The sequence below is a fragment of the Lepisma saccharinum genome, chromosome 25 (assembly GCF_977018435.1).
Source record: "Lepisma saccharinum chromosome 25, izLepSacc3.1, whole genome shotgun sequence".
NCBI classification, from domain to species: domain Eukaryota; kingdom Metazoa; phylum Arthropoda; class Insecta; order Zygentoma; family Lepismatidae; genus Lepisma; species Lepisma saccharinum.
The window spans coordinates 41,391,601-41,403,590 of record NC_139253.1 but is presented as its reverse complement, the minus strand read 5'-3'; positions in this window follow the sequence as shown (position 1 = coordinate 41,403,590).

The following is an 11,990-nucleotide window of genomic DNA, read 5'->3' as shown; positions in this document are numbered from 1 at the left end:
CGTGACTGTACACTGCAAAGCACTTTCTGTAGGGGGATATACACCAAAAACAAGTGTCTTTGCACAGACGCCATTCTTCAATAACAAGTCTCGTAATGGTATTGTTACGTAGAGCCTTTTGAACTTGCGGTGGTGAAATCAATCAGCGTGATTGTAAGAGGTGGTAAAAGGAAATGAGAATGAGAAGCAGAGAGAGGAAGAAATAGAAAAAGAGACAGTAAGAGTGAAAGAAACAAAATGAAAAGAAGAGAGGAAGAGGAAATTGAGAAAGAAATAGAAACAGTAAGAGAAATAGAATGAAAAGAAGATAGGAAAAGAAGACTAAGAAAGAAAGAGGAAAAGACACAGTAAGAGTGAAAGAAATATAATGAAAAGAAGAGAGAAAGAGAAGACTGAGAAAGAAATGGGAAAGAGACAGTAAGAGTTAAAGAAATAGAATGTAAAGAAGAGAGAAAGAGAAGACTGAGAAAGAAATGGGAAAGACAGTAGAAATGAAAGAAATATAATGAAAAGAAGAGAGAAAGTTAAGACTGAGAAAGAAGGAGGATAAGACACAGTAAGAGTGATAGAAAATGAATGAAAAGAAGAGATAAAGAGAAGACTGAGAAGAAATGGAAATAGAAACACTAAGGGTGAAAGAAATAGAATGAAATGAATAGAGAAAGAGAAGACTGAGAAAGAAAGAGGAAACGAGACAGTACATGTGAAAGAAATATAATTTAAAGAAGAGAGAAAGAGAACACTGAGAAAGAACAAAGAAAAGAGACAGTAGGAATGAAAGAAATATAATTTAAAGAAGAGAGAAAGAGAACACTGAGAAAGAACAAAGAAAAGAGACAGTTGGAATGAAAGAAATAGAATTTAGTGAAAAGAGAAAGAGAAGACAAGGAAAAGAGACAGTAGGAATGAATGAAATACAATTTAGCGAAAAGGGAAAGAGAAGGCTGAAAAAGAAAAAGGAAAAGAGACAGTAGGAGTGAGGGATATAAAGAGAGAATAGAAAGAAAGAAGAACGAGTGAGAGGAAAATTGAGAAAATGAGGAAGAATCGTACATGTACCGAAGCATATACCATCTGAGAATAGTTTCTCCTACCCCTGGGTCCACCTGGACGGAATTCTCTGCTGACAGCACTGCAACATAGTATCTAACGTCATCTTCCCAAGACAAACGGAGACCCAACAGTCAAGGATTCAATCTTTGTAGTCATTCTGATCGATACTGCACAGTTGTGCAAGCAGATACTATCTGGTCTTGCATAAGGAATACTATCATGCCTTTCTCTTGACTTGCGTACTCTGTTATTCCTTGAAATTACAGTCATTACAAATTAGTAATTGTCTTGTAAGCAACTACCAGTCTGCTTCCGGTTGCTCGTCCAGGTGGAATAGAACTTGAACCTCAGCGGGCAGTTATGGAAGCTAATACCAAGACTTGTAAAAAAGGAGCAAAGAGCAAAGATTGTCGATCACGTTTCTCCATTGATCGTGACGATAAATGCACGCAACTGTGCATTAATATTTGCTGAGATGCCTAACCAATTGGTCAATTTTTTAAGTAAGTTTACGTGTCTTTTCTGCTCAGCAAAAACGGTCCCCGAGTCTCGTGAACTCCACATATTGGAACATGTTTCCACACACCGTATACGAACGGAAAACATTTACAAGAATGCGTGTGTTATGGTCGTGCGTGCTGTCTGTCGTTGCGTAAGTTTTTTAAAAAGAAAAAAACACAAAGTTGCCTAATTTCTGATGTCTTCCTGGCTCTCCAAATTGCACTCCTACCAAACGAAAGGTAAAATTGTTTTTTTCAGATCTAACAAGATAAACAGTATGGACTTGAGATTGATAAGCAGGAACGGCCCTGGGTAAGTGTGAGACCCGGGGCATACAACATAACTGTAGGACCTATAACCAACATATTTAGAGGTCTAAAAAATCGGAGATTTTCGTTCCTTAGTCTGAAGTAGAGGTACCCTATATAATAATAATAATAATAATAATCGTTCATTTTAAGTGTTGAGCACAGTATGAAACCTAATACAGCACTAAGTCAAATACAAAAGTACGAAGTTACACGAATAAAATGGAATAACATAACATAACAAGTTAGCATATTTACACTTCAGTTTATAGTTTTCAACGAGATCTATTATATCTCTGATACTAATAATTGTTTATTGTTATATAATATTGTGCAATTAACTGTGTATTGTTCTAATAATAATAATCATCATATTTATTGAAGTGATGATAACGATTAAACAACCAGGTATATCACTATGTCAAAATTGGTTATACAAAATTAAATAAATTAATACATAATTATAAAATAAAACAGTGGATCCTACAATCTTATACATCAACATACATCACAATATAAATATTATTACAATACTATTACAATAATACAATAATATATATTTCGTATTATTATCTATGATCACTAAGCAGAACACTTGAAGGTTAAACCAAGAATTTAGGGAGGGGAATAGAGGTTTATAAATTATTGTTTCTTTCCATTTCGCCATGTGCCACTGATGTGATGCTTATTATATTTAATTACTGCACTGAGTGTGTTCAATATCAAACTATTATTGTAACCTATCAAAGTGGCAATTTTTAATCACATCCAATGACATTCTCTATCATACTTCAGGGGTCCCGGGTTCAAATCCCGGCTTGGGCATTGGATGTTTGTGAGTGTCCATTCATCATTTTCATCATATCATCATTCATCCCCATCTTAGCCAAAAGTGGCACAAAAAGTGAAGTAAAATAAAGCAAATCAATCAATCAATGTATCATACTTCTCTTTTGATTACTTATCAATGGATTGTGTTGTAGTGAATTACCAATGTTGAATATAGAATAATATTTTCACCTCCTGAATTCATTCTATGATTAAGCGAGTAGTGCATATTAACTACTTTTGATTGAAATATGTGAACAACATTTTTATGTAGGTATTACTTTATTTAGAATGTGACTTCAGTAAGTTTGGCAGATCAATGCATGACGTCAGGAAAACTCGGTTGTTTAATTGGAAGCACTGGAGTCCTATTAACTCGTAAAAACTGCACACATTTTTTTTTTGTGCGGGGCCCACTGAAATGCGGAACCCCAGGCGAGTACACGAGTTGCCCCTTCCTAGGGCCGGCTCTATGAATAAGTAATTTTGCAACAATGTAAGAAAGAAAAGGCGTAACATAGCAAATTTTACGTTCTGAAACGAACTGGCGCCTTCAATTCACTTTTGAATTGAATCGCCAAACTTACAATGACATTCGAATTCGGAATTTCAGGTTGTAGGCAACTTGAAGCAAACAAAAGTGTTCTCAACATGAGCGCATGGCCCAGTAGCAGCAAACCTAAAGGTGGCGGAAGAAACAACATGCACATGTTGTTCATCAGAGATTAGTAACCACTGTTCTGTGGAATGTAGGAAGGCAATGGTTGTGTCAGAAGGAACCTTCTCATGTAATCGGAACATATATACTCAAACCCGCTTCTGCCAAACAGGCTAAATGTGCATTCTGGCATAGATATGTGTGTTTCATCTCTCCACACCTGCTATCCAACCGAGAAGGCAATTGTGTTAACGGCAAGTTACGACACCGTAACATATTTGCTCCTTGAAATACATTCCCTGCGAACCGAGACTACTGATGATGCCACTTGAAGAACATCGGGATGGGAGGCCATTGAAGCCTCGTAGCCCTATTCTTCATACTGAAGGACAACAACGACCAGGCGTGGGTGCAAGTTGGAATAACAAGTCGTCCTCCTAGTGTAACAAAGACGTGTGGAAGTGATAAATTGACTGCACGCACTGTTTGTTTCCAAGTACCTGATGAGACTGTATGGACCTCTCGACAGCTCCTACGCAACACTCGCTTTGGTATGCGTGATGGTTCTTTCGTTCTGGTCAAAGTCCTGCAAGCCTACATGACAACCTTCGTACGGGATCTTCTACGTTTGGGTTGTCCCGTAACAGGCTCATGGACAAATTTAGTAAAAGTTTAGGACTTTTAATTCTGAGCAACTTCGTGGCAAAGTTGTGTCGCCCCTGTCAACACGTGCCTTTTAAGCACTAAACTATTCAGTCTATGTTATAAAAATCTATGTTGTTAAGAATTAGTGTTGAATCTTTTCTCTAAAGATTGTTAGATTTCTTGCCATAAAAATGTTATTGTTGATGTTACAATAGGTAATGAATTGTTTAACTTAAATATAAAAAAATGCTGAAACTATGGAAATATAAAACAACTATGTAGTAACCATGGTAAATTGTAAACAAAATTATGATATAAAAGAGCTAGACTTTTGTAAGCCTACGGGACATTCTCCTGGTCGCCGAAATGCTGATGGTTCAGGGGACGTTGGGTAATATCTTGCTTCAATCTTCGGATTGGCAGGTGTACTTGTGCTCCATTTGGCAGATATTCCACAAACCCAACTCTGAATAAGGCGTTCTCCTGCATCATTAAAAAGACCCGGGTTATAAACTTCGGTACAACTAATAGGTTTAGGCCTACAAGTTGTATCGGGTGAATTGTCTGTTTGAAAAGTGTTTGTATATCATCGGAAGTTTAAATAAATCTCCTAGTAAGAGATCTGGATGATCTTTTATTCCCAACCAATATAGGATAATTAAAAATAAATCCTGCACCACAGACTACGCAAGGGCTTGGTCCTACTAACCCTTAGAAGCCTTTGAGAAGTCCGATAAAAGGGTTGTAACTGACTAACATAAAGCCCTAAAGGCAGAAGGTGCGTGTCAAAGTTAGTTTTTTTCAGTATTTATTTATTTCAGCCTTATTTGGTGCGATAGGTAGCAGTTTATATGCTGGTCTCCTTAGATAACACTGGTGACTAACGAAATTCTTGATGGATTGCATATTTCATGAAGCTCAATGTAATGATGAATATACCCAAGTCATGTTATGGGTCACTGTGATCACTGTATAACAAGAATATATAAACTCTATTCAAGGAAAAACTTTTCGACACTTATGTACTGCTCTCTTAAATTGGACTATCGATGGAAAAACATAATTAACTGCTTACATATTTGTTTGCTAGCCACCGCAACCCAAGATTGAATGTTTCAAGTACATTAGCCACCATACTTGTGGTCAATCTTGTCCATCGTCGTAGCAAAACATTGCATACTGAAGCAAATGGCTTTGTCTATTTTATTGTCTGCAAGCAGAACACAATAAAATGACGAAATGAATGTAGCAAGATAACCTATTCCGATTCGTGATCTTGGCGGTTTTGTATTTTGGAAAGTTTCAGCAACATTTCTTGTCCTTCCTTCCTATCTTTGTTTTTGAAGCCTTTTTCCATTGTTTTATGGCAATTTTCCCTTTCCCACAACTAAACTGGGCAATTGACATTATAATACATTATATATACAGGGAGTAAGGTTTACTTATATATTTCTAGAACTAGGCTAGGTATCTAGACCTGATCATAATTCAATATATTGCTCATTATACGTACACTTGTATTTCACAGGATGTGGGCTCTGTTCTGATTTGATGACCAAAGGTGATGCTGCTTGACTTTTCGTACCTGCTTTTGCTGCATATATATTTGGTGTGTTTATGTTAATTAAGTCTTGGTATTTTATAAATCCTTCTTCTAGGATTCCGTTGGACGATGTTGTAGGATTCGGATGATGCGTTGTTTTCCCCTTTGCATGAAGTATGTCATATGTCGTTTCAAGGTCGAGCATGTTTCTAATTTGGATGTTTGGGACATATCTCTCTGCTCCAGATATTATTCTCATTGCTTTGGTTCTGCACTTTGTAATGATTTCTGGTAAGATGGTGCACTGTGTTGCCACACTACGCATGCATATGTAAGCATTGTCCTGACCAGCACTTTAATGTTGTCCGTTTTTTCATTGTCAGTGCGGAAATTTTAAGTATTGGGTAAAGTTGTTCTAGACACGTGTTCCCTTTTTAAGCTAGGTTGCGTATATTTTCACCAAAACTTAAACCTTCATCCAGCATTAATCCCAAATGCGTTGCCTTCTGTTGTTGTGGGATGTTGTGTCCTCCAATTCGTTGGTTTAGCACACGGCCTTTTCTTTTCTACCTCTTGGGTTAATCGAGACGATATAGATACTTAGCATTGAATCACCAAATACAGTACTTTTATTACTGTTAACTATTATTCATGTTTACTCTCTTAAGCTGGGAGAGTCCAATATCAATTTTACTTGGAAATTTTAAGCATATTTTCCTGTTCTCTTCCTGAAGATTGTGTCTCTAAAAGTTATACTTACATTCATATATCCTTCAGTTGATTCCGCCGGACCCTGTGGCCGAGTGGTGTCGACCTCCGTGGCGGAGTGGTTAGCAGAGCGCGCTACAACGCCAGGGGTTCTGCGTTCGAGTCCCGGGTAAGGCATGGGTATTTGTGTTCGTCCAGTTGATAAGAAAGAAAGAAAATGTAAGAATTGAAAAGTGTAAAAGTGAGTAAAAGAGTGAATGGTGGGGGATACATCCGTGTAGGGGGTATTTCCTTTTAATAAAAAAAAAAAAGTGGTTAGCATATCGCGCTGCGACGCCAAGGGTCCCGGGTTCGAATCCCGCTCGGGCTTGGTTGTTTGTGAATGTCCATTAATAAATTTCATCATTTCATCACTCATCCCCATTTTTGCAAATTAGCCAAGAGGCACAAAACGTGAAGTAAAATAAACTAAATCAATCAATCAATCAAACCTTCAGTTGATTCCATTATCGCATCTCGGTCTCTCCGATGACGTAATGGTAGCGTCGTCGCTTTGTAAAGAAGAGTTCGACATATTAAAATGGTTCGTATCCCACTTTAAACTGTAGGACCAGTGCCGATTGGCCTATGTGTGCACAAAACGGGCTTAGATTTTTAAAAAATACAACAATTCAAACTTCAACAAATCTATTACGTACCCTCAGCTCATGTTCTGTTCTGTTTCAAGTACTTCTTGATTCCAGAGTTTTCCCACGAATATACATAATATTGTTAGAGGTGATGAGCAAGATTTCCCCAAATCTAAGGCTAGTGTACAGTGTCTCAAAAGTTTTAGGACAACGACATTTTAAAGTAGGCAACCCAATTTACACAAGGCGTTGGTGGGTTGCGTGTAGAGTTAGGCTCAATTTCAGGGTTGCCACATGCACAATAGATATTTATAAAATACGCGAAATAATAAAAACAAGTATTATTGTATAAAATTATTAAAAATATCACGATTATATCGCAATTGACAAAATTCATTCTCAAAGAAAAAAATAGGTTTTCTGGTACTTCATCGCTGATGACTCTACAGAAAGGAAAAGAGGTGAGAGAAAACGAGAGGTGACAAAGAAGAGGAGAAAGAGAAAGCGAAAAGAGAAGAGGAAAAGTAGAGGAGAGAAGAAAGAGAGGATAGACGAGGAGAGGAGATGTAGTGAGGAGAATGGAAGAAGATTCTAGGAGAGATGAGGAAAATGGAGCAAAGAAGAGAAAAGTGGAGGAAGACGAGATGAGAGAAGAGGAGAAGAGGGGAGTGGAGAGTAGAGTAATGGAGAGAAAAAGAGAAGAACGAAAAGAAGAGGAGAAGATTGCAGTGGAGTCGGAAATCTAAGACAGGAAAGGAGATACGAGGAGTGGAGATGAGTGGGATTGTGATAAGATGCAAGAAAAGTAGGGAAGGCGATATGAGATAAAGCAGAGGGGAGAGGAGAAGAGAAGAACAGAAGGGACTGAAGAGAAGAGGTAGTTTCAGAAAATATCGTCTCAGTGTCTAGAATTGATGCATTGGTTAAATTATCGACTTGAAACATTCAATAACATTTTGAAATATATTGGAGAATGTATTAGATCGGTTCGAAATGCCTTTTGGCTTAGTTCAGAGTAAGATATAATCTTCCATGTAAGATCTTTGATTTTACCTGCGTTTACACCTCTAAAAACATGAATGTTATTTTAATAACGTATCAATCCCTAAGATTGTATGTTTATTTTATTTAAGTCTCTCTGAACGCTTCATGTTGACCAGGGCATTCACTTGTTTTTCTCAGCTGTCTCAAGCCTCTTAGGCATGTTTACAATGCATTGTGTTGTGCCATGCAGACCTCCTGAGCATTCAGGAAACAGGTGATACTTCTGGTTTTAGAGTCAGCGGTTTGCATGGTAGCAATTATTATAATCACACGATTCGGCAATTCGGCATCGAGGAAGAGCTCGATGGCCAGGGAATATAGAGGTGAGACAAGCTGGGAAGTGATGGACTTTTGGGATTGAGTGGAGAGAGAGAAGGTGGTCAGCAAGGCAGGAGGTCAGGAGTGGAAGCACGCTTTGGTCAGCATAAGATAGAAGCTTACAGAGGACTTCGATTATTTCGATTCAGCTAAGAGACTTCAGATAGACAGGTAATTATCCTACACCCAGCCATGATACAGGTTCAACAGTTCACAAAACCTAACGAGTGACCATTGTCTTTTCTGTAGTCTAGTCCCTAGTGTAAATTTTTACCTTTCGCATTGCCAAGCGATAACTCGTCATGTCACTGACGAGTGGTCTCATCAAGAGGATGAATGATGAGTAGTTTACATCACCCCATCAATTAACTGGTTAACCTTCTAGGTACTCTTAAGATCCCACGAACTTTAAGGTTCGTTACGTGGTGGAGATGCTGGGCATGTTGCTGACAATTTAATGTTTCCCCTCCCCCCATCGTTAATTCCAAACTGAATCATTCCGTTTCACACGGTGTGGACAATGAACACAATGGGATAGGTCTAAAACTTACGAAAATTATCTGCCACCGGAAGGGTTTGAACCTACTACCATCAGATTGACAGTCCTGAACGGTAAACACTACCCCACAAGCCTTCGCTCCTGAAAGTAAGTAGAAGGAGCTGACCAATGTGAAAAGTAGATGCAACTCTCCTCCTACATGTAATGTTCAAACAATACTTGTAAATATAAATAGTTATTTCATTAATATTTGTCAATGTCTTTGAAGCAGTACACAATTATCGTTAGAGTATCATAATTCACGATCTTATACATGAAAATATCCCTTTGAACGTGTGTCAATTCATTTATTTGTTCATTTTTTTCTAAATTCCATATGCAGAACAATGTAGCCACTATACACTGCTATTACAAATAATGTTACCATGCTCTTTTTTAATAGAAGGGGATTTTAACAAAAGAAAAAAAAGAATACCTAGTATGGAGAATCGAACCTGGGGCCGTAATCAATGCTTTCAAGAACTCTAACCAATACACTACGCCCTTTGTTTCCCTTGGAGCAACAGTTTTTAATTATTCTGTCGCTTCAATATTGTAAACGTTATCCTGCAAAAAGAAGTTCAATGCTCTGATATAGCTCTGTACTTCTAGAATTACTCTATATGCTCTATACTCTATATGCTGTATATTACTCTACATGCATTTGAAATTTAACTCTGAATTTATTTCTTCGTTGGTAGTATATCTAAGCTTGTGAATATATTTTATTTGTATTTTTATAACGGTTACATGGACATCTACGAAATAGTTCCATAAAATAACCTCCGGTTGACCAAGTTGCCAATATAAACAAATGGAATATAAATTGTCTTCGAGCTTACATTGTTAAAAAGGAGCGGATACACATATTACTATCCCAATACTTATTCAATAAGGTTTGTCAGACATTATCACTTAAACTATTGCATGTTGAGCTAGTGCCCAACATGAAATCTATCATTCTTCAGATTCTCTTTAAAATTCGACTCTGGTCACTTGTAACTTGCTGGGTGCAGACACTGTGCATCGACGCACAGTGGTTTGCGATAAGAAGCGGCCTTGAATAGCGCGAGTGAGTAACTTTGAACGCGAGCAAGCTACGCTACCAAGCTTGTGTGCCTTTGAAAACCAAGTCATTTTTTTTCACCGTTTCCGAACGCGATTGCTATTGTAGAAGTATATGTATATTCTCTCAAAAGAGCAAGAAAGGAAATTCGACCAATGTTCTCCCGTCGTTTAAAACCAAATATTATATATTAAACGAAAAGTTCACGATTGTCACTAAACCAATCTGAGCATAAGGTGGATGTAAATAATAAATTTAATAGAGAGATTCTCCAAAATTTCTCTCCCACTGTCTACGTCAGGCCAGTGCACAGGGCATGGGGTCCATGCCCCCCTCGAACCCTGAGATATTTAAATGTGAACCTATCAGTAACTACGAAAATAACATTGTCGATTTTAGAAATATGTAAAAATTTCAATTTTGTTCTTACATAAATGAATCTGTTTCTTGCGCGAAAGTCTTCAGGCTGCAATATTGGATGGTTTTAGTTTTATAATGCAAAGCTAGCAGACGTCCTATTCACAGATTTAGTCAGGACAGTGTGTTACTTTCAATCCCTGTCCCGACTTTTTCGAACTGCAATCGTGATGCGAGATGTCTCTTTATTATTGTTTTTTCTTAACTCACAATTAGACATGTTCTTTCTTTATTGTAATAATAATTCCTAGTACGCAACATTTAATTTATAAATATATTATTTTCTAAATATAGAATTATTATGACTTTTCAATGGCTCTATTTGAACTATTTGAAATATTTTGTAATATCTGTCTCTCTCTCTCTCTCTCTCTCTCTCTCAAAGAAATCCTGCGTATGGGCCTCGTCTACGTCAATGACAGAAATGCAAGCAATATTTTTATTTATTTTTAACCCAATTAAAGGAATGTGGAAGAATTTAAAAGAAATAAGAAAGGGCGGAACGACTGTTGCTCTACTTTAAAAATTGTTGTTCTTCGAGGAAGAAAAATAAGAAGGATTTACTCCAGCACCTTAACACAGTGTCCCACGAGAATCTCTTGACTAATACTGTCAAATGTGAAGTGATTTTATGAAAAAAATTTTCCGCCTGTTTACGTCTAACGTTGCGCAGATTTGGTAGTTCGCAAACGGTGTAATTATTTCGTGTTAACTTACGTAACAGCAAATACATTTCATAAGACTGTTCTGAACACGAGACTTCCGTTAGTAAACAAAGCATTTCGTCTGTTGCAGTATCACAGGAAAAGAATATAGTCCTGCAATGTTCAAGCCTCTAGATATTTTCCATTAACAATGTCTAATCACAATAACAAATTTGAAGAAATAACTCGCATTTTCACAACTACGTACCAAAATTCTAGTTTTTCTTCATCACTTCGAAAATAATTTCTCGAAGATATCTGCTATACTACAAGAAAGCAATCCAAAATTATAAAGTAAAAGTTCAACTACATGTATACCCAACGACATTTACAATATTGGAGGGACAGAATTGTTGTTTCAATCGAAGGTAAGGGCGTGGTGTAGTGGTTAGAGTTCTAGATTGGACTGCTAAATCCCAGGTTCGATCCTCCTTAGAAGGTGTTCTTTTTTTAATTCTCCTTTTATTATAAACAAGAGCATGGTAACATTATTAGTAAAAGCAGTGTATAGTGGCTACATTGTTCTGCATATGGGATTTATAAAAAAAATAAACAAATAAATGAATTGACACACGTTCAAAGGGATATTTTCATGTATAAGATCGTGAATTATGATACTCTAACGATAATTGTATACTGCTTCAAAGACATTGACAAATATTAATGAAATACCTATTTATGTTTGTGGCAATTCAGGACATACTAATTTTACCCCTTTTCCCACTCGAGTCCAATGCAAGGATACCTCCTCAAATATATGTTTGCACATTACATGTAGAAGGAGAGTTGCATCTACATTTCACATTGGTCAGCTCCTTCTACTTACTTTCAGGAGCGAAGGCTTGTGGGGTGGTGTTTACCGTTCAGGACTGTCAATCTGATGGTAGTAGGTTCAAACCCTTCCGGTGGCAGAAACTTTTCGTAAGTTTTAGACCTATCCCATTGTATTAATTGTCCACGCCTTGTGAAACGGAATGATTCAGTTTGGAATTAACGATGGGGGGGAGGGGAAACATTAAATTACAAAATC